Below are 26869 nucleotides of genomic sequence, written 5' to 3'. Positions count from 1 at the left end.
TAGCGCAGATGGTACACTCGGGCCAAGTCTCGATGGAGCTGCTTGTTTATCTCTAAAAAGTAATGAAATCTAGACAAAGTCGTGCCAAGTCTATGGTTCCTTACTGCGATTTCTTTATTATTATAGTTAATGTTGTGTGACTTGGCCGTTGAAGGGTGACAAAACCAGGTGCTCCATGACACCATTGCACCAATCAGTCGCCTGAACCGCTACCCACTGACGATGGAAAATTGCCACTTGGAAAACGTTGATTCAACAATAACCAGTTGTAGGTTCAGTAAAGCTGCGTATTTATAATGTATGATTATCTTAATAAAGATTGTTCAACGGCCAAGTCACACAACATTAACTATAATAATAAAGAAATCGCAGTAAGGAACCATAGACTTGGCACGACTTTGGCTAGATTTCATTACTTTTTAGAGATAAACAAGCAGCTCCATCGAGACTTGGCTAGTTTTTTACAGAATGTTTTTGGTGGGATCTAAATATACAATATTCCCCAAAATGCTCAACGTATAATAAACATAACATTTTACGCTTTTACGTAACTTTACGTTACTCGTAAAAGGTTAGAAGCCAAAAGCAATCTTAATTTATTACAAAACACGTAGTTGATCATAATTGGTTTGGCACTTGCCGATAAATGATGACGTCTAGGACGGCTTGTGTTAATTGAGTTAGTGAAGTCAAATCAAATTAATTTATTTCTGAGAATAAGATATTTTACATCGGTTCGTAATATTAATTACAGCATAGACGGCGTAAGAATTCAAACTTATGTTAGTAAAATAAAATATGTAGTTAACAGTTACATTAGATTCTACAGATTATAATAATTCTTTGTGTAGCGTCCCTCGTGGTCAACATTTTTAAAACTCGTTTGAGCTAGATGCCATGTTATACAGGGTTAAATCGTTGGCATCCTTTTAAACTAAGACTCTACTCACGATACACGGTACATTCCCTGAATATTACATTATATTGTCACCCTGTATTACTGTGTTTTTGGCAAATAAACGTTTTGAATTTGAATTTGAATATTTTATGAGTCAAATATTTTTTGTAGAGAAGTCCGTTCGCTCTTTGCCCATTGACTGAAATGACTGAAATATTTTTTCTATCCAAACAATGCTGTCACGATTTCTCCTTTAAATAAGCTGCTACTGAAACAAAAGCGATACTTTACAGCGTCAACGTAATATTTTGGTAGCGAACCCGACTCTCCATAACTCTCCGCTCGCGTTACCGTTTAATGAATATTTGCTCGCTGCCGCGGCTTCAAAGCAATTTACAGCTGATTATAATCATGATTATCCAATCACGTGGCTTGATTCTAATTATCCTATCAGAGTGTGTGTATTATAAAGTATAATTAAATCAAAAAGGATTCTGAAAGAAGGATTACGGATATTAAATGAATTAATTCTCTAAACAATTTTAATTGCAAAACGTTTAGGCTGAGTTGCACCACCTAACTTTAACGGTAACTATGACGATAACCGGTGTTTTTTGTATGGAATTTGACAGATTTTTGACGCTTGTTAAAGTTAAAGTAAGATGGTGCAACCCAGCCTTAATGAAAGTTTTACTTGACCATAAGTAAGTGTTAATAACCTCAGCGAACTGGTTGATTCCTGCTTATTATAAAATTAAAATGATATCTGTTGATGATCTTGCAAGTAATCTTTCGCACTCTACAACCCCATGTAAAAATCTTCTACGGTTTTAGTCCATCTTCTAGCTTGGCCTTTTGTGCCATCCTAGGCACGTAATGTGACTCAGTATCTTAATCTCTTTAATCGAATAAGGGTCAACATTATACTCGTACACCTATTGAGTAGTAGCTGCCTGGTATTCCGATAATGAAGGCTTTAAACTGTGAAAAATCACGTTTATTATCACGGCACCATACAGGGTGTCCCAGAATGGGTGAATCAAACTGCTAGGGGAGGTAGTTCTACTAATATAGTACAATATAGTACATTACCCTAAAAATATGAAAAAAAAAAATAAAGCGCATAAGGAAACAATTTTTTTTTTAATAAGTAAAAAATAAATCAGATTTGCCTAAGTATCTGGCTATAATTGCTGCGTTTGGATTTTATTTGTACTTTTTTCTTACTAATATTAATTGTACATGTTCGCTTCGTTTATCTGTAAACATACTTTTGAAAATAATGACTAGATTTCGAGCTTAGAGCACTTTATTAAAAAAAAATCCGAACTCAAAAATTTTTTTCATATTTTTTTGGGATAGTACATTAGTAGAGCTACCTCCCCTAGCAGTTTGATTCACCCATTCTGGGACACCCTGTATAACCATAACGATAATCTTCCAGACATTGGCTGCGCGAAACAAAAGCACTTGGGTGTTACGTATTTTGATATCGAGCCATTGAGCCCAAACGATAGCAATTCGCAGTTTCCATACAAAGCGGCGTTGGACCCGCGACCGCGACGTAAGCGAATTGAGTCTTATAAACAGGCACAATATTATTTCGTTTCTTTCCATTCGATTTTTTATTCATCATTTTCTTCTTAGTCGGGCACTCTTGTCAAAGTGGTCGTGGTTGCGCTGACGAGGTACATGGTGGGGTGATGTCATCTCCAAGGGTAGCTTTCCTGATGTGCTTCCATTTCTGACGGTTAGAGGCGTCGCGAGTACACTGAACCATTGTGGACTCAGTGGGCTTTGTGATGGCGTCTATCCAGCGGGTTGGCGATCGACCGCGTGCTCTCTTGCCTTCAACCTGGCCCTGAACTCATCATCATCGTTAGATCCGATAAATGTATAAATAAATAAAGGTTACTACTCTGTAAATGAATATCTTTCTGACAATTTATAATGATTTGTGTGACAATTTGAGTACCTCTAAGTATTTATTAATGAAATTGTTTTTTTTTTCTCTCCGACTGACATAATATTGTATTCTGCTGACATTTTCTGTATGACTTAATTAACTTATAATTATTAATAATTGACTTGTATTTGAATTGTATCATTTATTGTGTCATAGATTTTTACTAGCTATCAATTGTATCGTACCATTATTGTATGCCCATGCGGCGGAACACAGCTGATCTATCATACAAATGACATTGGGAACTTTTTGCCCCACTTTTCGAAAAGTAGCGGACACAAACGAAACCTATCACAGATGATACATACTAATATCCAATGAATTTCCGTGCATTTTTTTTCTCTCTCTTATATGGGAATATTGAGAAAATGAAGTTTTAATATTTTATTTTATTTTACATTTAGGTAACATTTTTGACGACCTCCGTGGCGGAGAGGTGCACACACCGGTTTTCAAGGTGTGCCGGGCCAATCCTGAGGTCCCGGGTTCGATTCCCGGTCGGGACAATATAGAAAACGATCTTTTCACATTGTCTCTGGTTTGGGTGTGTTGTGGTTCGTCGTTCCCGATTTCCATAACACAAATGCCTTAGCTACTTATTTTGGGTTGGAGTAATATATGAGATGTTGTCTAGTATTAATTTAAGTATTTATAATATTTTATTTATTTATATTATTTTATTTATATTTTTTGTTTATTTATATTATTTTATTTACTTTTATTGGTTACTCTGCAATGCCAAACAACATAATGTAAAAAAGTAAAAATATCAAATCATTTTAGACAAATATATTTTCAACTTAGACTCGTCATATCTCAGAATTCCCATATCTCACAACATAGCGCTTTAAGTGAATATACCTACAAGTATAAAGCTTTGAAATAAAATACGTTTCATTTTTGTCCGCCGTGGGGAATTTTCTCATATTAAAGTTCCCAATGTCCTTTAATGACCTGACTTATGTACCTGTGATTTCACAATAAACACAATTTGAATTTGTATATTGAACGTGACAAGCAATTAATTAATATTGTGTAACTTTAGGCCTCTTATTTATTAAGTACTAAGTGGTTTATGTACCTTCCAACCTTCTAACAAACTAACTAGACCCTTTGAACATAAAATAGGTATGGAACAAAAGAAAGAAACTTACAAAAATCATGTCTTTTCTCCACGTTCATAATTCAAAGCAGTTAAAATAAACCCTGCATAAATCGCCGACTTAAAAATTTTGGAACTAACCACTCGACTGGCGGTAGATTTGTCTGGACAACTTTGTTCATAAATAATGTACTCTGGTATATTTGTTTTCGTCATAAGCGGTATGTTTCACGCTTCCAGGGAAGTCACTTTCGTGGTTAAGTCTAAAATTATCCTGGAACACCGTATCAATGTTTTGACATTACTATTACTGTATTACGCATGATAATTAATGATTTGCATAATTATAATATTGACAATGCAGAAAATGCTATAGGTAGCTGTATCGACAAGCCTCAGTTGTACCACCTTCATGTTACTATGACAGAGGACTGAGTGTGAGTTTTCATCAAACCGCGCTCACATTTAATGACTATGACGGATTGCACAGCGCCCCTAGCGGGAAACGTTCAAAAACTAGCATTTTCATACATTTTTTAACTCGCACTCAGCCCTCACAGGTGTTTTTGTATGGAGCTTGACAGAATTTTGACGAAAAGTCGGATAGTGCAACCCAGAGTTAGTCCAGTAAGATTACTAAATTGTTCTCTTAACCCTTCATTTGGCAAGACACAAATTGTTTGATTTTTTCAATAAAATCTATTTAGACCTAATTGTTACTATCAAATAAAGTGNATTTAAAAAAAAAAAAAAAAAAATCACACAATAGACAAACGCCAAAATTTTGCGTCACAGTTAGCGCGAGTTCCGTCCGCCTTTTTTTATAGGTCCATGATTTTGAGTCCTATTTATTTTGTGTTTTGGGCACAGATATGGATTAGCCCTTCATTTGGCAAGACACAAATTGTTTGATTTTTTCAATACAATCTATTTAGACCTAATTGTTACTATCAAATAAAGTTAAGAAAAATAATAAAAAAAATATTTGGTTGGTATTTTCGCGAAAAACGATTGTTGCTTATTTACCACATTGCCAAATAGGGGTACTTAAATATAACATTGAGATATATTATAGATTTTTTTTTTTATATGAAAATCATTAAAAAATCAATCGTATTTCACATTTTATGCATTAAACTATTTTTTGACCATTTTCGCAAAGTCGACAACGACCTTTTTCTCCAACATTTGATAGATGACGCATGTCATCATACTTCACGATAAATATGCCGAGCCAAGGTTGGCTTTTTATTTTCTCTTTAGCTTCTGAAACTGGTATATCATTTAAATCAGTTCAGCGGTGTAAGCTTGAAGACAGACAACACAGAGACAGACAGCAAATTCTTCCTCTCTCCTAAAATGCTGTGCCCGACAGGGTCCATAATTGCATCAAAAGTAATTGTATACCATCTCTATATAACATTATTCATGTAATACATGATTGATTTATTGGGTATTGACACTCTTTTGTATTAACAAAAAGATAAACCTATTTTGTTAGATGTTTGGCACTGATGCTTCTAGGCAACATCGAGGTTCGGAAGCATGTCATTTAATAGAAAACACAGTTTCTACGCCAAATATTGCTTTATATGATTAGTTTGATTTATTATGAATAAAATTTAGACAAAACAAAAACAATTAGAGATGATAAAATAGTATAAAATCATAAAACTTCCGTCTTTGTTATTCTCATTGCGCGTCATCTTGGCGTCTGACAGAAATATGAATTTGAAATCACTCAAAACTCAGTCGACAACCGATTTACTAGTGTTTTGCTGAACTAAGCTTCGTAACAAAATCGAATGATTTGCACAAAACTTATTATTTGGTGCTGTAGAAATATTCAAAGTGGTTGTTGCTTAAAAGCATCACTGCCAAATGAAGGGTTATCTCCTAAAATGCTGTGCCCGACAGGGTCCATAATTGCATCAAAAGTAATTGTATACCATCTCTATAACATTATTCATGTAATACATGATTGATTTATTGGGTATTGGCACTCTTTTGTATTAACAAAAAGATTAACCTATTTTGTTAGATGTTTGGCACTGATGCTTCTAGGCAACATCGAGGTTCGGAAGCATGTCACATATTGGAAAACACAGTTTCTACGCCAAATATTGCTTTATATGATTAGTTTGATTTATTATGAATAAAATTTAGACAATACAAAAACAATTACAGATGATAATATAGTATAAAATCATAAAACTTCCGTCTTTGTTATTCTCATTGCGCGTCATCTTGGCGTCTGACAGAAATATGAATATGAAATCACTCAAAACTCAGTCGACGACCGATTTACTAGTGTTTTGCTGAACTAAGCTTCGTAACAAAATCGAATGATTTGCACAAAACTTATTATTTGGTGCTGTAGAAATATTCAAAGTGGTTGTTGCTTATAAGCATCACTGCCAAATGAAGGGTTAACATAATAACTATAAGATATCCCTTGGGATAAAACGACTTTGACTATCTTGCATGTGCCTATACAAATTGATAAAGTAATTAATGCTTGCTAAAGCCTACCTTATCTCCTGAGCTACTAAGTAAGTACTTCAGCCGCATAACTGATTTATACGCAATGGGATTTAATTGGCATTAGTGGAGTCCGGAAGCTTAGTGTTATGTAGGCCTTAGCTAAATGTAGAGCTTAGGCCCCATGCATACGAACTTTCGTACTATCCGTTCGCTTTAAGTTTGCCGCTGGCGATATGACGTCACTCGAAGGGAAGCGTCTATAACTCTAACAAACTACATTTAAAATATTTTTCATTTATTATTATCGATAAAATTTGTGTATTTGCGTAAAATAAGACACATTAATTGCGTTTAATCACTAACGAATGCGTTTAATCGTGGTTGGAGGAGGGGACGCGCATTCCACGGACCGGCAAACTTGCGCGAACGAATAGTATAGAACTAGCGCGAAAATCAAAACTTTTGCTACTTCCTTTTCCTTTAAGAAGAATTATCACCGAGATGCAAACTCAGTGTCAAAAAGTCGACATTTATTTACTGAAAACTGGAGCGGACTGGAAAACGCACGTCCACCCATAAGGTGGACCGACAACCTGATAGAGGTAGCAGGAAGGCGCTGGATGCAAGCCGCTACCAACCGTGCGATGTGGAAGTCATTGGGGGAGGCCTATGTTCAGCAGTGGTGAGTGGACGTCCTGTGGCTGAAATGATGATGATGATCAAATGATTAGTATGCAATTGCAGAAGTCGTGGGCGTTTGCTTTAGAAGTAGATTTGTAGATTCTAATTGGACTTCAAATGCGTTAAGGATACTTAAATATTCTGCTTCACGCGCAAAGCTCCAAGTTTATACAGCTTTAAGTTATGGACAAACTTTATGTAATTGTTATCTAGTTAGTTCCTAGATAGTAATTTGCAAACAATGTTCTGAAGCCATCCTATTGTAACAACGGCAGCAAATTGATGGCCTGCAAATACAGTTTGCGGTTTGAATCCTGAAAGATACTAATGTTAGTATGATGAGCACGCATAATTTGTACCTGTGTTATAATGTATTATTTCAGTTTGCTTCCTTTATTAACTTGTTTCTAGTCTACTTTCAGGTTTTGCCTAGTTTGGGAAAATCTCGATTTTGACCTTAGCCGGTGACCGTCACCGAGTTCTCACAAAAGCTTTATTTAAAGAAAAATTAAATGTGCTTTAGGCAAGGCTTTAGGTGAATGTTATAAATATGAACTAATCTGTGACATAATCTATACCCGTACAATAAACACGCTGAAAGGTACAATTAAGCGCTTGAATATTTAATTGTGTAGAGCTGTGATAAATACTAGTTTTCATATCGAAACTGTAACAAATATTTAGGGTAAATTACCGGTAGTTAATAAATAGGACTACTGTTATAGTTATCTACTTAAAGTATCAATATCTAAATATATAGGTACAACTCAAAGGTGACTGACTGACATAGTGATCTATCAACGTACAGCCCAAACCCCTGGACGGATTGGGCTGAAATTTGGCATGCAGGTAGATGTTATGACGTAGGCATCCGCTAAGAAAGGATTTTACGAAACTCCACCCCTAAGGGGTTAAAACGGCATCCACTCATACGAAGTCGCGGGCGGCCGCTAGTTTTTTTTATAATGTTTGATAAAATATTATTTTTCTCTATTTTCAGATGATCGTGTCAACCTCCGATCGGACTGGAACTTTAATGTAAGTAATTCGGTTTTCCTAAAGGTAGATATATTTATATCTTATTTTTCAACGACCGGTTATACCTACCTAGGCAAGCTTTCTTCAGCAGAGGTGGCCTTTTGCGGCTTTAATTTCTGTGTTAACCTTTGTGTTTGCGACATTTTAAGGCTTCTATGAAACGGAAGGAGAATGCTTGCGTTTCGTTTCGTTACAAGAAATTAGCTACGAAGGGTGTAAAATGTTTTGTTTATGTTCATATAATTTTTTGTCGCAGTCTCTCTCGTAAAAACTTTACACTTCACGTTATAAATGTCGGTTATGGCAATAATTAACCTTTATGTGGGTTACCATTTATGACGTTTCAAAACGTTATCTGAAGTTAAATTTTATTATTTACGTAGGCAAATTAAATATGGCGCTGTAACTAGGTATCTCCAGGTTGAAATAGAAAAGTGTTGCTTGTAGTGAAAGTAGTAATTTTAAACAGATTTATTTAAACGACACTTTTTTATCTACAACGCGGAATCTCTTGGCCTGTATCTCACCTGATGACCTGATGGTAAGTGACGATCAAGCCGAAGGTGGAAGCAAGCTTCACCCGGAATCCTCAACCACGGAGGAACTGGCTATCTTACCTCCAATTGCCGGAACACAACAATGCTGTTAACATTGTTGTTCCATAACAGCGACAGACTTAGGTAAGATGGTGTTATATTCGTAGGTAAAGCCTGGTCCGTGAGCACGTAGAATCCCGTCCAATGACCCCAAGCTGTTCATCCTTGTCGCTCGCACGTAATTATGTTGCTATCGCGCTCGCACACTCACTGCGGGCGCGCGTCGCACAGTCGCGACAGCAATATAATTACGCGCGAGCGATTAGGATGGGTGGGTAGCTTGGGGACATTGGACGGGATTCTACGTGCTCACGGACCAGGCTTTAGGTTAAATTAACCATGTCCTACCGATGAAATAATTGGTAAAATAATTTTCGCTCGAGCACGAAGCCAAGTAATCCGCCCGCCCAAGCCCAGGGCGTCGCAGTGACAACATCCTGATTGTGGCGGATAAGGCCTCGCGCGCGCACAGGCGGAGCGGGGCGCGGAGCTTTTTTAGCGCGATTTGTTGTCAATGAAATATCAACATGTGCAAAGTATTTTTGTATTTCTTTCATAAAGATTTATTAGTGATTTGTTATTACACAAATTACTAATAGTCCCGTTAGCCCCTCGTACTAAGCTAAATAGGTATGTTTGTATCACGAGTGAGCTCACCACAATAGTCGAGCGGCGGCGGGGATCGAACCCGCGTTCCCCGGATCATGAGTCGGCCAGTCCGATCCCTTCACCGTTCGGCTATCGTGGCTTCTGAAAAATATAGTGACACCACGTGACACTGTCATGTACCAGCACATAAGGGAGAGTCCGCTAATTTGGACCAGTTTTTTTCAATCCCATTTTACACACAGTTTTCTTTTGTTTTTGCTAATGTCCATGGTATATAATAAAAGGTACATTATTCAACTTACTATTTCATAAGTATTAATTAACATGATTGTTGTATATTTAGCACAAATCAACAAAGTACGAGTTCAGAGCTTCGNTACCTACCGATTCGAAGATTGAAAGACAACCGCACCCGCCACCCCCCCGTATCAGATTTGCCATGCAGATGTGCCAGTGAGTACTAATCTGCGCGACTTGTGTCACCCCCTGATGCTTGGCACCCGGGGCGGACCGCCCCCACCGCCCCCCCCCTTACGCCGCTACTGAATGTATATTGAACGTGACAAGCAATTAATTCATATAGTGTAACTTTAGGCCTCTTATTTATTAAGTAGTAAGTGGTTTATGTACCTTCCAACCTCCTAACAAAATAACTAGACCCTTTGAACATAAAATAGGTATGCAACAAAAGAACAAAACTTACAAAAAGCATGTCTTTTCTCCACATTAATAATTCAAAGCAGTTAAAATAAACCCTGCATAAATCGCCGACTTACAAGTTTTGGAACCAACCACTTGACTGGCGGTAGTTTTGTCTAGACAACTTAGTTAATAAATAATGTACTCTGGTATAATTGTTTTCGGTATGTTTAACGCTGCTAACTGGGAAGTAATTTTCGCGGTTAAGTCTAAATTACCCTGAAACCCCGTGTCAATATTTTGATATTACTATTACTGGCAATATTACGCATGATAATTTGCATAATTATAACAGTGACAATGCAGAAAATACTAAATTTGTATCGACAAGCCTCAGTTGCACCACCTTCATTTTAATCGTATTTGTAACTATAACAGGTGTTTTTGTATGGAGTACGACAGATTTTTGACGTTTGTCAAAGTTAAAATAAGATGGTACAACCCAGCCTTAGTCTAGTAATGCCCGTTTTCACCATTAATCCCTAATTTTTAAGTGACCCTTATAGTAACAAATAACAGGAATTTTGTTGTTATAGGGGTCACTTAAAAATTAGGGATTGATGGTGAAAACGGGCATAAGATTACTAAATTGTGCCCTTATAATATAACTATACTCAACATCAAATAAACCGCACCTTCCGCGACGCGAACTTTAACGATTTTCTTCTGACACAATCATGGTACCCCAACAATATTGGTGTTATTTGAAAGCCCAATAAATATCCTCAAAGAAAAACACATTTAATTTCTTAATAAATGATTAACATATACCATAAATGTGACTTGAAAAAATACCTCACTTTATGGGATCAATTAGACCATTTTTTATGGTTATAAAACCAAATAATGATTTCACGTGTCCTCTTTAGCAGATGGATAGCAATTAAACCCAACTTAACAGTTTTATAGCCATAACAGTTGGCTCTAGCGTAACTACCTATTTTTTTAAGAAGTGACTCTGGATCCTACTAAAGACACATTTTTGGGGTAAAAACCTTTCCTTTAATGAAATGAAGGTTAGAACTAGGCTTTTAAATGGTACCAATATTGGTGGGAAGTGGGTATGCATACGTTTGAAAATGCTTGTCGCGGAAGGTGCGATTTATTTGACGTCGAGTGTATAAGATATCCCTTGGGATAAAACGATTTTGACTATCTTGCATGTGCCTTTACAAATTGATAAAGTAATTAATGCAAGCTAAAGCCTACCTTATCTCCTGAGCTACTAAGTAAGTACTTCAGCCGCATAACTGATTTATACGCAATGGGATTTAATTGGCATTAGTGGAGTACGGAAGCTTAGTATTATGTAGGCCTTAGTTAAATGTAGAGCTTAAGCCCTATGCTTACGAACTTTGGTATAGAACTACTTAGCGAGAAAACCAAAACTTTTGCTACTTCCTTTAAGAAGAATTATCACCGAGATGCAAACTCAGTCAAAAAGTTGATATTTATGTATTAACTGAAAACTTTAACCTGTACATAAACAGCAAGTAAAAGATGATATTTATTTCCAATCACAAATGCATCTATCTATGCACAAATGCACATAAATATCAGTATCTACAAAAATATGAGCTAAATGCTACAAGTTTTTATACTGAGCGAACTAGACCAATGTACACACACGTAGGTATATGTATTTTTGGATTCTTATGCAATGCTGAATTCATAGACGTTCTCTTTAGATTAGGAATAGATTTGTAGATTCAAATTGGACTTTAAATGCGTTAGGGATACATAAATATTCTGCTTCACGCGCAAAGCTCAAAGTTTATACTTTATCTTTATATTTTTCTATAGCTTTAAGTTACGGACAAACTTTAGTGTAATTGTTATCTAGTTAGTTCCTAGACAGTAATTAGTAAACAATGTTCTGAAGCCGACATCTTATTGTAACAACGGCAGCAAATTGATAGCCTGCAAATACAGTTTGCGGTTTGAAACCTGAAAGATACTAATGTTAGTATGATGAGCACGCATAATTTGTACCTGTGTTATAATGTATTATTTCAGTTTGCTTCATTTATTAACATGTTTCTAGTCTACTTTCAGGTTTTGCCTAGTTTGGGAAAATCTCGATTTTGACCTTAGCCGGTGACCGTCACCGAGTTCTCACAAAAGCTTTATTTAAAGAAAAATTAAATGTGCTTTAGGCAAGGCTTTAGGTGAATGTTATAAATATGAACTAATCTGTGACATAATCTCTGCCAGTACAATAAACACGCTGAAAGGTACAATTAAGCGCTTGAATATTTAATGGTAGAGTTTTGTTAAATAATAGTCTTAAGTATCTATACTGTTACAACTGTTCGAGGTAAATTACATATAATTAATAATAGGACTACTGTTATAGTTACCTACTTAAAGTATCAATATTTTTTTATAATGTTGTTATCCTTATGTCCACAAGGTTCCAGACTATATTGATGACAAGGATTCGTGGTCAGTTCAGTCTGCACATATTTGATGTACTTGAATTTGGTTATTCTTACCGTTAGATATTTCTGGCAAATAGTGGTGACTGGAGTTTGTTCCGGCGTTTCTTCTCAGCACTTGCCATATGTTTGTCTCGAAGCGCTGGTAGGGCCCAAAAGATAAGGAGACATGTAAAGTGCCCCATAAGGGCTACCTTTTCTTTTTTATTATTTACTATATTTTGACGTTCATAAGTGCCACTTGTGGTCTAAACTGAATAAATATTTTTGATTTTGATTTAATGTTTCATAAAAGATTATTTTTCTCTATTTTCAGATAATCGTGTCAACCTTAGATCGGACTGGAACTTTAATGTAAGTAATTCGGTTTTCCTAAAGGTAGATATATTTATATCTTATTTTTCATCGACCGGTTATACCTACCTAGGCAAGCTTTCTTCAGCAGAGGTGGCCTTTTGCGGCTTTAATTTGTGTGTTAACCTTTGTGTTTGCGACATTTTAAGGCTTCTATGAAAAGAAAGTAGAATGCTTGCGTTTCGTTTCGTTATAAGAAATTAGCTACGAAGGGTGTAAAATGTTTTGTTTATGTTCATATAATTTTTTGTCGCAGTCTTCAGTCTCGTAAAAACTTTACACTTCACGTTATAAATGTCGGTTATGGCAATAATTAATATTTGTGTGGGTTACCATTTATGATGTGTCAAAACGTTATCTGGAGTTAAATTTTATTATTTACGTAGGCAAATTAAATATGGCGCTGTAACTAGGTATCTTCAGGTTGAAATAGAAAAGTGTTGCTTGTAGTGAAGGTAGTAATTTTAAACAGATTTATTTAAACGACACTTTTTTTTTAAAGACTTTATGTCAATAAAGAATTTATTATTATTTCTTTATTCATATTAAATTTCTTTTTTACTTTTAAATATTTTTCTTACAATGTAAATTAAAAAAATAAAATAGAAATACATTATAAAAAAAACCTTAAAACTAGTTTATCCGCCGGCAGCGGAGCAGGGCCCAAGCTACCGGTGGTCAGGGTCACAGGCTGAGGAACCTCCGGACAATTCTTATTATCATTATTTTATCTACAACGCAGAAGCTCTTGGCCTGTATCTCACCTGATGACCTGATAGTAAGTGACGATCAGGCCGAAGGTGGAAGCGAGCTTCACCCGGAATCCTCAACCACGGAGGAACTGGCTATCTTACCTCTAACTGCCCGGAACACAACAATGTTGTTCACATTGTTGTTATGGCGACAGACTTAGATAAGATGGTGTTATATTCGTAGGTAGGTTAAATTAACCATGTCCTACCGATGAAATAATTGGTAAAATAATTTTCGCTCGAGCACGAAGCCAAGTAATCCGCCCGCCCGAGCCCAGGGCGTCGCAGTGATAACATCCTGATTGCGGCGGATAAGGCCGGCCTCGCACGCGCACAGGCGGAGCGGGGCGCGGAGCGTTTTTAGCGCGATTTGTGGTCAATGAAATATCAACATGTGCAAACTATTTTCAACCGACTTCAAAAAAGGAGGAGGTTCTCAATTCGACCCGTATGTTTTTTTTTCTATGTTTGTTACGCGATAACTCCGCCAATTATGAACCGATTTGAACAAATATTTTTTCGGCGTATAGGTAATACCTCAAGGGTGGTCCCATTTAAATTTAATAATAGAAAAAACAACCCCCAAGGGTGGAAAATTGGGGATGAACTTTTTTATACGCAATATTTTTAATTTTTAGTTTTTTTGTGTTCACGCATTTGAAGTCGGTTTTATTTTTTTTTAAAGTTAATTATTGTATTTCTTTTGTAAAGATTTATTAGTGATTTGTTATTACACAAATTACTAATAGTCCCGTTAGCCCCTCGTACTAAGCTAAATAGGTATGTTTGTATCACGAGTGAGCTCACCACAATAGTCGAGCGGCGGCGGGGATCGAACCCGCGTTCCCCGGATCATGAGTCGGCCAGTCCGATCCCTTCACCGTTCGGCTATCGTGGCTTCTGAAAAATATAGTGACACCACGTGACACTGTTATGTACCAGCACATACTACTTACGTTTCTTTAAATCCTAAAAACGTTATGTAAATAATGCGATTTTTGGTGGCACAAGCTTGACCAGAAGATGCCCCTTCACTCGTGGTTTGATAGTCATAGAGTTGTACGTAACGATAGGAAATGTGCGATGCGGTGACGCATCATGCATGTGACTGAAAACGTAATATCCTATGAATACTTCATGACATTTGGTCTAGTTTTTAGTTGTGTGAGCTCTGTAGCCTTATTCACGTAACAAAACTTCAACGACAACAAATAGCTGAGTTGCGATCCTATCGAGTAATCGTTCTATCGAAATGACCCTTGTGAATACGGATTTAGAACTGTTTTTCAATAGGACGACTTCTAAACGTCAACGAGATTTTGACTGTGTCAAAATACGTGAATTGGCCACTGGGCTCGCGCTAAAGTTAACGCATCACGCACGTAACTAATGTATCCTATGTGCGCTTCAAACATTCGTCCGCTGTCGCTTCTCTTCTCGCCCCGCCCTGAGTCCCGTATGTGACCCGCCCTAGCCCGCCAAAGCCGCCCAAATTGAGCTGCGTGACCTCAGCGCTCGTTAAGCGCGAGTGTTTGTGCTACGTGCTCTGTTTTTCGCCTCGAAGAATAAATAACTAATTATTTTACCTCGATTGTGTGCGGTTTAGTTACTCGGATGACTATGGGCTCTTTCAAATTAAACGTTTTGATTTGGACATTAGTGGTTCGTTTGTAGGACTGCATACGGAAACAGTATGACACTGCGTTGGAATAAAAATCAGGGATGCTATGAATATAAAGTTTCGGTTATGGATACGGTTACGGATAGTAAATCATTTTGGATTATCTGAAAGTTTCGGATAATTTCGGTTACGGATATTAGAATTTTAAAAAGTTTTACCTTTCAAGATGCTGCGCGACCCACATAGCCACTTTACTTACTATGGCGGTACCTATGATAAAGGTAAAACAGGCGTTTTGTAAAGTTGACGTCCTGCTCCAAAGGTCTAATTTGAAAAACCTTTAAGGCGATTACATGGCCGGACGACCTTGAGCATTAGAGCGAGACAACGCGCCTCCCGCCGCGCGCCCGCGCTTCTGCCCGATATCAAAGAGCGCTCAGAATACAGATGCGAAGCGCTGCCAATTCTAACATAACTGCCTACGGGAATGTTGACTCGATTTTAATTTACGCAGATCGAAAAACATTGCGGTGCTTATTTTGTTTCAAAACAGAATTAAAAAAAATAATAATAATTCTCGTCAGCATAATCTTGAAACTAAAACAAAATTAAATTATTGAAATATAATGATTATATTTCAATTAGTACATCATTATACTTCAATTGGTACCATAACAATGAAAAATAAACAATTATTTCCTCTTGTAAAGTTTGCTCAAAGGGACAGGTCAGTTTGAAAGTTAGGCTGACGATATTCGTGCGTCTAAGTGAGCTTCTAAACGTTTTTAAGTGTGTGTACGAATACCTACCTGAATGTAAATGTCTGTCTGTGCAGGTATTCAAAATATTGGTCAACATTGAATAAAATATTTTTGATCATTGAATACAATTTTTGACTTTACTTTCTCTGTTATTATTTTTTGGTAAAATCGAGGAATTTTTTGATTTACACATTTGGCTATTATAATCCTGATAGTTATGGTGAAATATAAGATTTTCGTTTAGCGTTCTATTTCAACTAAAATAGATAAACACGGATTGAGCGACATTTTTATATGAGTTACATGTCAAGTACGAATACGAATACCGTGTGTGGGTAGTTTAAAATATTAAAGCCCACCCGAACGGAGGATTCCGCCAACTGCCAGTCTGCTTGTGATCACGGCAGCCGAAAAATCAAGCCGTATACAAAAATCCTTTTTTTTCTATGCGGTTATTATTTTTGATTTGATTTTGAAATAAATCACATAAAAAAGCAATGAAAAGATCAGAAAAGATTGCCGACTTTGGCGGCTCGTAATTAGCTACCCGACCAAGACATATTGGATGTTCATACCGAATAAAAAAATCGGTTGAAAACACGCGAGAAAAAAATCGAAAAATAATAAATAAATCATAAATATCAATAAAAAAGTAGCTCATTTAGGGTCAAATGGGCGAACTTGTATTCAAAATGACCTTACTTACGAAGTTTGTCTAACGTTCTACTAAACTCCTGTATATTTTATATTATTATCAGGGATCGAAATAGGTGGTATCAATTTAATTTACCTAACCTTATTCGCGACGAGACGATTGAGCTAGATGAATCGAAAATTCCCTAGGAATAATTCCAATTTTTTGTGGGGCCAATGAGATAAAAAAACTCATACCTATAACACCAATTGACCAACGGGGTACCTTATAAATAAAATTACCAATCGAAACGCAAAATGTACAAAAGTGATGTCAATCACATCACCCAATCACATTTCCAAGAAATTGATAAAATACGTTTTTGCTAATTACAGAATTTAAATAATTGTTTCTATGTATTTTTTGTTGTCTTTCCTTTTTCTAAGTGCGTTGTTTTATTATTATTAGGTACCTACTAATACCTACATAAGAAAAAAAATTATCTCGTCCCGAAGTTTATATAAATCTAGAAATAAATAGATAAATAATCAGACAAATAAACGTAGAAAAATAGATTATTAGCATCTTGTGTATCTATGTATTTAAATTATGTTAAAAATTTTATAATGCCTATACTTATTTAAAATGACGTACTCAGATCACTAATTCAGCCGCCGAACTACTTTGAGTACCGAGTGTACCATCTGCGCTATAAATTCTTTATAGAAAAACAAAGGAGCGGAGCGGGCCGAAATGCGACACAGCCTCCCCGTGCGAACGCTAGTGAAAGACTGAGCTCCCGCAATCGCGCGGCCCGCGTGTGGAAATTACAGGGTATTTTGAATGTGTGACACGTAATACATGATTTTTGAAAAAAAATGAACAACAATTTTTTAGATCATAAAATTTTCTATCATTTGGTGAAAGAATCATTAAAATCGCTTTAGCCGTTTAGGAGCAGTAGGAAATTTCTTTGGTGAAATTAGAAGAAAGTTAAGATTTTTTTCTGTCAAAACTAATAGTTGTAACAAAAAAAACGAACAACAATTTTTTAGTTTAAAGTATTATACATCTCACACATATTTTTTTTCTTGTTTGGATCACCCATTTCGGAGGAGTAGGGATTCAAAGAGAGGTCTATTTTGCAGTTTTGCCTCACCTATCGCCTTAAGTGCCTCAGTGCCTCGATAGGACCGACAAACGGTCATAACTGTTGATTTTCTTATTTGTATCAATCGTATTTCTTTTCTATTTAGATTCGATTTAGGTATTTGCAATAGGTATTCTATTGATAGTGTTCCATTTTGAAAATGAAATTTTTTTATTGCTACACTAAAAAATAAATTACTTACACAGAAATAAAGAAAAAGAAAAAGTTATAAACAAAAAAATGAACCTTATGATGTTACAAGTTTATAGGTAAGCAAAAGGTACCAGTCTCAGCATAATGCTGAGCTACAAGCTCAGCGCTGATTTTCAGACTGGCTCTGAAACTGGTCGGTTGGGTTGGGAGGATAGTGTGTTTTTGAGGCACAAGTTAATTTCTGTTCCTGTAGATATCAAAGTAGCATATTTTTTTGAATATTATGTCTTCAAAAATACACGACGTAAGTCCTTGTTGCTTTTTGTGCATTTTAATATTGTAGAATCTTATTAGCGTGCAGTCCTTTGAGCATATTACGAATGAATACCTCTATTGATACTCGTTAGTGCATGTTTTTCTTTTTATAAGGCTTATGATACACGGAAGCGGACCGCAAAAAGCGGGAAAAGAAGCGAACAAAGGGTCGCCGGAGACAAACACGCGCTCGCTATATGATTAGCTGCAAGGTACAGTCGCACGAGCAATAGTGTGCTATTATGAAAACAATTTAAGTAGAACTTATGAGACTATCTTAAAGTACCTAAGATGAATCTTCGTTAAAAGCCGATGAAGACCGTGCTTCTTAGATACACATTGAGTTTTGGTTTCGAATGCTTGTAAAATGACAAAAGCTACGTTGTTTGAAATTAAAAGCTCAAAGGTTTACAACTGAATGAAAAATTAAGTAAACTTTATTTACTTTCAAAAGTGACTTCGGACTGCGAAACCTGTAATATGAATAATATTGGTTATTTATTTATTTATTCTAAAAATCCTTATAGCTAACAGAATACAACTTCCAAAGTGCTTATTTATAGTTAGTTCGAGAGATTATNGAGATTAATAAAACAAGTTATGTGGTCACTATATCTTACATGCATTTTGAAGTATTTAGCAAGCACGTTGCATTATTATTAAACACATCCGGTTTTTTATAGTCGAGTGTACTTCATTCTATTTATTGTGGCTCACCACACATGGCATTGTCTTCGTTTTCCCGTCCATTCCCCGTTCGGCCGTCACCGCCAAATCACCGGAAACTTTCAGTGATAGATACATGTTTTTGCACTCGACTGTACCACGCCAACTGTTACGTAGTTTTTGCTGATAAATATGACATGTGGCTCTGTGGTACTGTCTCGTTTTACGACCAAACAATAAGAACGGCATTCAAGTAATAACTGTCATTTTTTCACAAAGAGTAAAAATGTTAACTGTAACATTTTAATAACGACTACAAATTAGAGATGTGCCTAACTTTATTACATAGCCTTTGTAACATTTTAAAAACCACTACAAGTTAGAGGTGTGTCTTAACTCTAGTACAGATTATTCACTATTTATTAATATTAACGTAAGACGTCCACCCACAAGGTGGACCGACGACCTCGTAAAGGTAGTAGGAAGCCGCTTCCAATCGGCCACTATGGAAATCATTGGGGGAGGGGAGGGAGGGAGTTCAGCAGTGGACGTCCTGTGGCTGAAATGATGAACACAAAATCTATAAATTGTATCGATATAGGTATGTAGTTTACCGACAGTTGCGCAACATGACCTACTTCAAATAATTTCTTCAGTTACTTTCCTGTAAATAATGATGAAATATTTAATTTTCGCAAGCAATATTGCTTGGAATCAATCAAATAAACCAATTTGTGTGCTCGTGTGTACTCCCACTCTGCGTGTGCTTAATACAATTGGTTCCCTTCGCTCCCGCCTCTAATAACGTTCAATTTGGCGGAAAAGTCATTTGGCATTTGTTAAAAAAGGCATGTAATAATTCACCCGCGTTCAAAATTGATATTGTTTTTTGTTTGAAGCTGGGTTTGACCAGCTTACTTACTTTAATTTTGACATACGTAAAAAATCTGTCAAACTATATGTATACAAAAAGCACCGGTTATCGTAACAGTTACCGTTAAAGTTAGGTGGTGTAACTCAGCTTTAAACAATTCAGAGATAAAAATGCATTTGGAAAAAAATTTCCATTTTATCATTATTAATGAAAGAAAATGCAGACTGGTAGATTATAATATTTATTAGATATTGTATTAGAAATGATCTCATGTTAAAATACCCTAGGGTTCATGTTACGGGTCTAACGTACGTATTCACAAACATTACTATGAGGTCTCACAATGCGCGTGGGCGCACAGGCAGGCCCCACACACGAACCAATCACAGACTCTATTCAATGCTGTGCATTCGATTGGCTGCTTCACATAAGCAAGCATCGTTTGTGAACACAGGTGTACGTCGATCATGTAAAAAACCTTTGTATGGAGGAGCTATAAAGAATTTGAATTAGATGAAGAAAGACCAGATGACCTACTCATTTGTATTTACTCTGGTTCTACCGCTTATAAAACTTGTGATAAGATATCGTCTTTCAATTTCACTAACTTTCAAAACATATAAACAGTGTTATGACGTGTTTAAACCGCCAATAAAAGCTGACACAGTTCGCGTTACATAGCGCTGTCTGTTTTAGTTCTTATTCTTATGTGAATACGGCCCTGAGTCGCGTGGTGATTATGCAAAGCATATGCATTAGGAGTTATGGTGTCGGAGACGCGTAAATCCTGCATGAGACGGGTCGGGAATAGGGAGCCGTTTCACTAAGTTGAATTTAATAAAAAAATATTATGTATTACTACGACCGATCGTTATGGAAAATCTTGGGAAGCCTTTGTCCAGCAGTGGACGTCATTTGGCTGAAACGAACGATGTGTTACTAGCTGTGACCCACGGTGTTACCCGCGGCAAAACGTATCCTATGTGTTAATCCAGGATGTCAGGTAACTCAATACCAATTTTTATTAAAAATATTAGACGTGAAGAAGTAAAAAACATACACACTCGCACACTCAAAAATCGCATTTATAATATTAGTGTGAAGTGTGATGTGATGTAATTAGTGTGATAAGTTTTCGCGTTTAATTTAGTGGAATAGAATTCAGCCTTACTTTGTTATTAACTGGAGGTTGTCGGTTGGGATAACCTGTGTTCATTCTATGTTTCTCTGAACTTTTAATTGGTTTTAAAACAACTATCATGCAGCCTAGTAGGTACCACGTAGTTTCAGGCTTCGAGAATTACGCGTAATTACCAGTAAGGGAACGTGGAATTCGTAATATGGAATTCGTCATAAGTGCCACTTGTAGTCTAAACTGAATAAATATTTTTGATTTTGATTTTTTTGATTTTGATTTTAATTTAATTAAATCGTGGTGGATGTACCTACGTGCTTTTCCTACGTCTTGTTGGTGGAACTGCCCCTTGTATCGGAGCCGGTCGTATCCGGGATAAGCCGCGCCGGCTGATGTCCTGCGACTAACGCATTACGATCGTCCGGTGTCGGGTCATGGGAACCCATAACTATGTCTCACCCAAGATAACACCAAATTGCTTGTTGACAACTTGACACCGTCTATACAAATATTGTAATGCTAAAGTGTGTGAGAATTAATGGATGTTATTGCTTCATATAATGCTAGATATTCGTGTGTAACAGGAGCTGCATAGTATCAATTTAATTAATTCAAAAGCAGTAGCTATCAGTTACAAATCATCATTAGCGGTGTTGGAGCGTGCTTTGGCAGCGCACTGTGACGCAGTTGGTGCCAAGTCCACATGAATCCAAATTACCTACATGCAAAACACATACAACTATTCATAATTTAGATAAGTACTACAAGCTTTTGCCCGTGGCTTCGACCGCGTAAATTTCCTGCCACAGGAAGATTTTTTCCTGGGTCTTAAACCAAGTATCTCTAATAATATTTAATAAAAATTTCTGCCTCTAAAATTTTCCATAACCCTTTCAGAGATCTCAAATTGTGTCCTAGACCCTAGAATGTACTTTCTTCTCAACACATCACTAATCAGCACCGGACAAATCCTCGTGGATGAGTGATAAATAGTTCGGATGTAAATCCCTCCGGCGATCAATCATGCGCAGACGGCCGCGACAGCCAGTGAGCCACTTACGTTAGAATGCTGCTGGAAAATTCAACGTGAAATGGAAGTGCTGGAAGGTTTTTTGTCAGTAATTTTCAATTGAAAACTTACCCAATGACTATAAAATTACTATAACTTTTGTCTAATTCCAGTTATAAATTCAGATTTTTATCGCGTCGGCAATTGAAATTGCAAACAACAAAATGCAACATCATTTTTATGATGTTCTTGTAAGTACTCGCGTATTAGCAAATCTAGATTCTGTCCAATCTATTAATTGGTGAAGACATTGTTTTCTGTAAGTACCTTTATTGCAAATTGGTTGTGGCATTCCAACATTTTATTAGTATATTATTGCTTAATTTCAATATTTTGGTGGTGAAACGACAAGAACAACAAAGACCAGATGCTTTCTTGTTAGATAAATATCTATAAGAGGTTATTTCAGCATTTAGATGTTTCTTCGAGTATAATTTAATCAAAGTTCAACCGTTTATGAAACTTTGACGACGTTTGGAAGCCGAAATGTTTAAATTGGCCGTCCCGCCGATCCTTGTCAGTGTTGTCAGCCGCCGGCCTGATCCCGCCGGTATTGTAATGGCGATCGGAGCCCACGCCGGGCACAACAGCCGGGTCACACACTAAGGCTGGTTTTAGTGTCACGAGGACTGTCAGTGCGGATCGCTCCGCACAGCCGATTTGTATGAACTGCTACGGAGCGGAGCGGTTCCTCCGGACCGCATTACTCTAAAACGCTCCCTAGAAGTTCATACAGATTGGCCGTGCGGAGCGGGTCCGCACCGGACGGTCCGCTTGACACTAAAACCAGCCTAAACATCGGGTGCAGATCAGTTACCGCCATATACATTTATAACTTTTACTTCGTTGTTATTACAGAGCGTTGGTCGACCCTCTGATGTGGTGGCAAACTTCAATCCACCCTTCTGTATCGCTCGCCATTCCTTCTGTACCTCAGCCCTTCTGTACCAAAAGCGTGGAGTGGATTATTGAGTGCAGTTTCGATTTGGTCGACCCAACGCATGGGCGACCCGCGAAATATGGAATATTTATTTAGACATAGGTAAAAGAATAAAAAAAAATGAAACATGTAAGTAAAGGGCAACGTATAAACGTTAAAGTGATTTAGGAGTTTACATCAAGGCAAACTTAGTTATATTCCCCAGCTCGCTATACCGAGGACCTCAAAAAGGCCAAATTGGCAGATGAAGTAAAAAAAAATTAAGCGTGTTAGGTAGTTGTTTTTTATTTTTAGGCTACGTCCGGGTTAAAGTAGGCCAACTCTAAATATTCAACTTTCAGGATAGATTATTTGTTTACCATTATTGTATCTTATTACATGGATTTATTCCAAAAATTTAAATAACATAATTTCTTACTTTATTTATTCAGATTTAGTTAGAATGGTACATAGTATTAAGTGAGCTGTCGTAGGTATAAATATTTATTTTCAATTCAACACCGAGTGGCTGGATGACGTAGTGTGGACAGGCCTCCTTATAGGTGGACCGACGATCTGGTAAAGTTCGCGGGAAAAGCCTGGATGCAGGCAGCGCAGGACCGTTCATTGTGGATAACCTTGGGGTAGGCCTTTGTCCAGCAGTGGACGTCGTTTGGCAGAAATGAAAGAACGAACGAACAACACCGTCTGTCAAGTAAGAGGAATTGATGTGAAACTACTGGGCAGATTATGATCTCTATAAACCCTTCAAACCATACCTTAATTTCGCTTAACCCAAAAGTAAACTGCATGAGTAATGAACCACCATCACTATAAAAGGTAAACCAACCACACCAAGATCTAACTAAGCTCTCCAGTCATCGCCTCAAATGAAGTGGCGCGGTTCGGAGGTAATGACTAAACTTCCGCGCAATAAGCGCTGTCGGAGTGCCGGAGGTCGTTTAGGCTCAGGTTCAGAGGTTTCATTTGGGGAGTAGCGTTAGCCTTAAGTTGATTAAAGGAATTCCCGAATTGCTGAGCTGAGTGTACATAATTTTAGTACAAAAAATTAAGGTTTGTACAGCCCACAACACATCAGAATATTTTCGAGAAACCGTGTGATACGTTGCATCACTGATTTCCCATGTGTATGAATATTTTAACTTTCATGTGCCGTGGCGCCTTGCGTAATTAAGCATTGAAATTATGATTTATTTATATTTTCTCTGTTAAAAAATATGGTAGTAATCGTTCGTTCGTTTCAGCCAAATGACGTCCACTTCTGGACAAAGGCCTCTCCCAAGAATTTCCATAAATACCGGTCCTGCGCTGCCCGCATCCAGGTTCTTCCATTCTAATTATCATTTCACTACTGGCCAACAATTTTCACAAATGGTTTTCACATTTTTTCCCCCCAAAGGAGATCTCATTTTACTGTTTGCTCCGCGCGGAGGAAATTTACAAGCTCTCAATATCACGCGTCGTACCTGCGGGTAAAAGGCGGCGGAATTTATAGATCCCTATAAATTCCTTCTTATTTCGGTGCCACTCCAGATCGAGGGACGCTGATCTTAGAATCTAAGCTGGGGTGAACAGCCAGTTAAATAATTTTTATTGCAATCAAAAAACTTTGTGGTCTGTTAACAGTCATAAAGTGTTCTTCTTTGGAATTCGGATGACTCTCCATTCCGGGTGGTGTGAAAGAATTTGTTTCTTCACTGTAGCACCGCCTAAATTGTGTCATTTCAACATTTTACTTTAATTTTATTGTCAGCTATTTCGTGGTTTGAACAGAGCGGTTCCTGCAGACGAATAGGATCATTGTAGCTCTTGCCATGGATAGAGTAATTGATCACTACAAGGCATATTTTTTCACATTGTGGAAGTGTGCTCAGCGTGGGATATCCAGATCAAGTCCTGCAATTGGTGGTGATGATGTTGTGAATTTGTCACTATAATAGTTTCTATCTTTTGTGGTGTTGGCTGTTGTTTCTGTGCTACACTACAAAGGTCGTGATGCGGCATATCTCGGCCATCGCGCGCTCTGACCTTTCATCGGCGCTGAGTGGCGACATCTGTGCGGCTCTCGTTGACAACTTACTTTGACGCGAGTGGAGTGTTTTGGCTCTTCACTTTTACCTATGAGGTTCTCATCTTATGATAACAAACAAACCCTAAGAAAAGTTCAGTTTTTCTGTAGAGGTCTTCTTCGTCTGCTGTGATTATATTGATTCGAATCCCTTTGGTATTCCTATGACTAGCATTTTTAATGGTTTTCCTATCTGAAAAATTGAAGAGCGCTCGGATCTTGATACCTACTTACATAAACGGAAGGATTGTTAGTTGTTACCTATAGGTAAATTAATTGTTTTTTGGTTTCGTTATTTCATACGTTTCTATTGGTTTCTATGAATCCAAATATTGCATGCGAATTCTAAGAATTAATAGATTTTTAATAACTTGTAATTGGCATATACTTTTATGAACTCGACGCGACTCAGAAAGTTTCAGAAAGTGTCAGGGGCACCTGGAGGAAAGCGATTAGGGGAGCCGGTCCCAATTAAGAGAAAAATCAGCAATAAAGAAGGTGAAGGCAAATATGCCTCTATACATAAATGTATCATACAATATTTTTTGCTTGGGTTGGTTTGGCTTACGTGAGCCAGTGCAAAGACCAAGGAGCGCTCGAGCGCCAAAAACTGTTGCCGTTATCAGCCTCTTATTTCAAAAGTTTAAAATGTACGTACCAAATTGAAAATCTTACTAAATTTCTTAAAATGTGGAGAAGAATATGATGATATGTTTCCATTTGTTTTTACAGTGAATAACTTAGGTAAGATGCCAATTACGTATGTTGTTGCACCTGTTTTAAACAACAACCCCTGAGCTGAAAACCAAATGGGAAATGAGACCAGGAACTCCGTGAACAACCAAAACATTTGAATATTGATGCATCACCGTATCACACGCTTCACGGGCTTGTCAGGACTTACCCTTGTGAATAACTTACACGAACATCGCTCTGCAAGGGCGTTTCCACTTTACAGTCACGAGCCGGATATTAATCGGATGTACAGAATCCATAAATAAAGCAAGATGATTATTTTCGGGATTGTGACTGATATGGAAGTAAGATTATATGCTTCCCAGAGTGATCCCATAAGCACCCTGGAAAAAAGGCAGTTTCTCTCTTATTATTTCATTTTGTTAATTAGCTCATGAAAATACTCGCACTTTCAAATCACCTCATTTATTCAGTACCTATGCCCTTTCTTGTGGCAGGCCCCCCACTAGGTGGACCGACGATCTGGTGAAGGTCGCGCCTAGATGCTGGCGGCGCAGGACCGGTCGTTGTGGAAATCCATGTGGGAAGCTTTTGTCCAGCAGTGGACGTCATTCGGCTGAAACGAACGAGGCCGTTTCTAGGCCACTTGTGCACGTCCCAAATATAGCTAGCCCTACCACCACTCTGGGACAACATATGGGTTGGTTACAAAATAATGCTTTCAGTTTATAGACCTACATGAAAAGTACAAAATAACGCTCCTATTTTTCAAAAAGGATAACAATTCCGAATTAAAAACGTATGATTCAATTAAAATATGCATGTGTGGGATATGATGCTCAACCACAATAAGGAAGCTAGATGTTAGTGCTTCCTTCCGAGCGGGTGTTATGTTCGGGGACCAAGGTCCAATTTACACCATCTTGGTTTGTCTATATGTACTTGGCAGAGTAGAAAACTCCGTCACCGCGATGCAGGTTTGTATGAGCGGCGGAGTGTGCCATAGTGCAGTCGTAACAGCGCCATCTGTTGGTACACGTTTGTAGTGGCGTATCGTAGATGTCGCCAGTTCGCCACACATGCATAGTTTTAAGTCCTTTTGTTCTGCTTTTTATTTTCTTTTTGTGTCAAATAAAGTTATTCCTATTCTTATTCTTAATTACCTACACC

General features: G+C 37.3%; 1 long non-coding RNA gene across 1 annotated transcript; it reads right to left on the bottom strand.

Annotated features, from left to right (window-relative positions):
- Positions 1-4625: 4625 nt before the first annotated feature.
- On the bottom strand, positions 4626-4954 carry LOC114357137 (uncharacterized). Its single transcript, XR_003656278.1, has 2 exons — positions 4904-4954; positions 4626-4675 (listed from the first exon to the last, which is right to left on the bottom strand). It is a non-coding gene; the product is annotated as an uncharacterized LOC114357137 (long non-coding RNA).
- Between the last annotated feature and the right edge of the window lie 21915 nt (positions 4955-26869).

This window comes from Ostrinia furnacalis, unplaced genomic scaffold (genome assembly GCF_004193835.3).
Source record: "Ostrinia furnacalis isolate ACB-3 unplaced genomic scaffold, ASM419383v2 OfSCF3050, whole genome shotgun sequence".
Classification (NCBI taxonomy): domain Eukaryota; kingdom Metazoa; phylum Arthropoda; class Insecta; order Lepidoptera; family Crambidae; genus Ostrinia; species Ostrinia furnacalis.
Note: the sequence above shows the minus strand (reverse complement) of the source record. Positions and strands in the feature narration are given on the sequence as shown.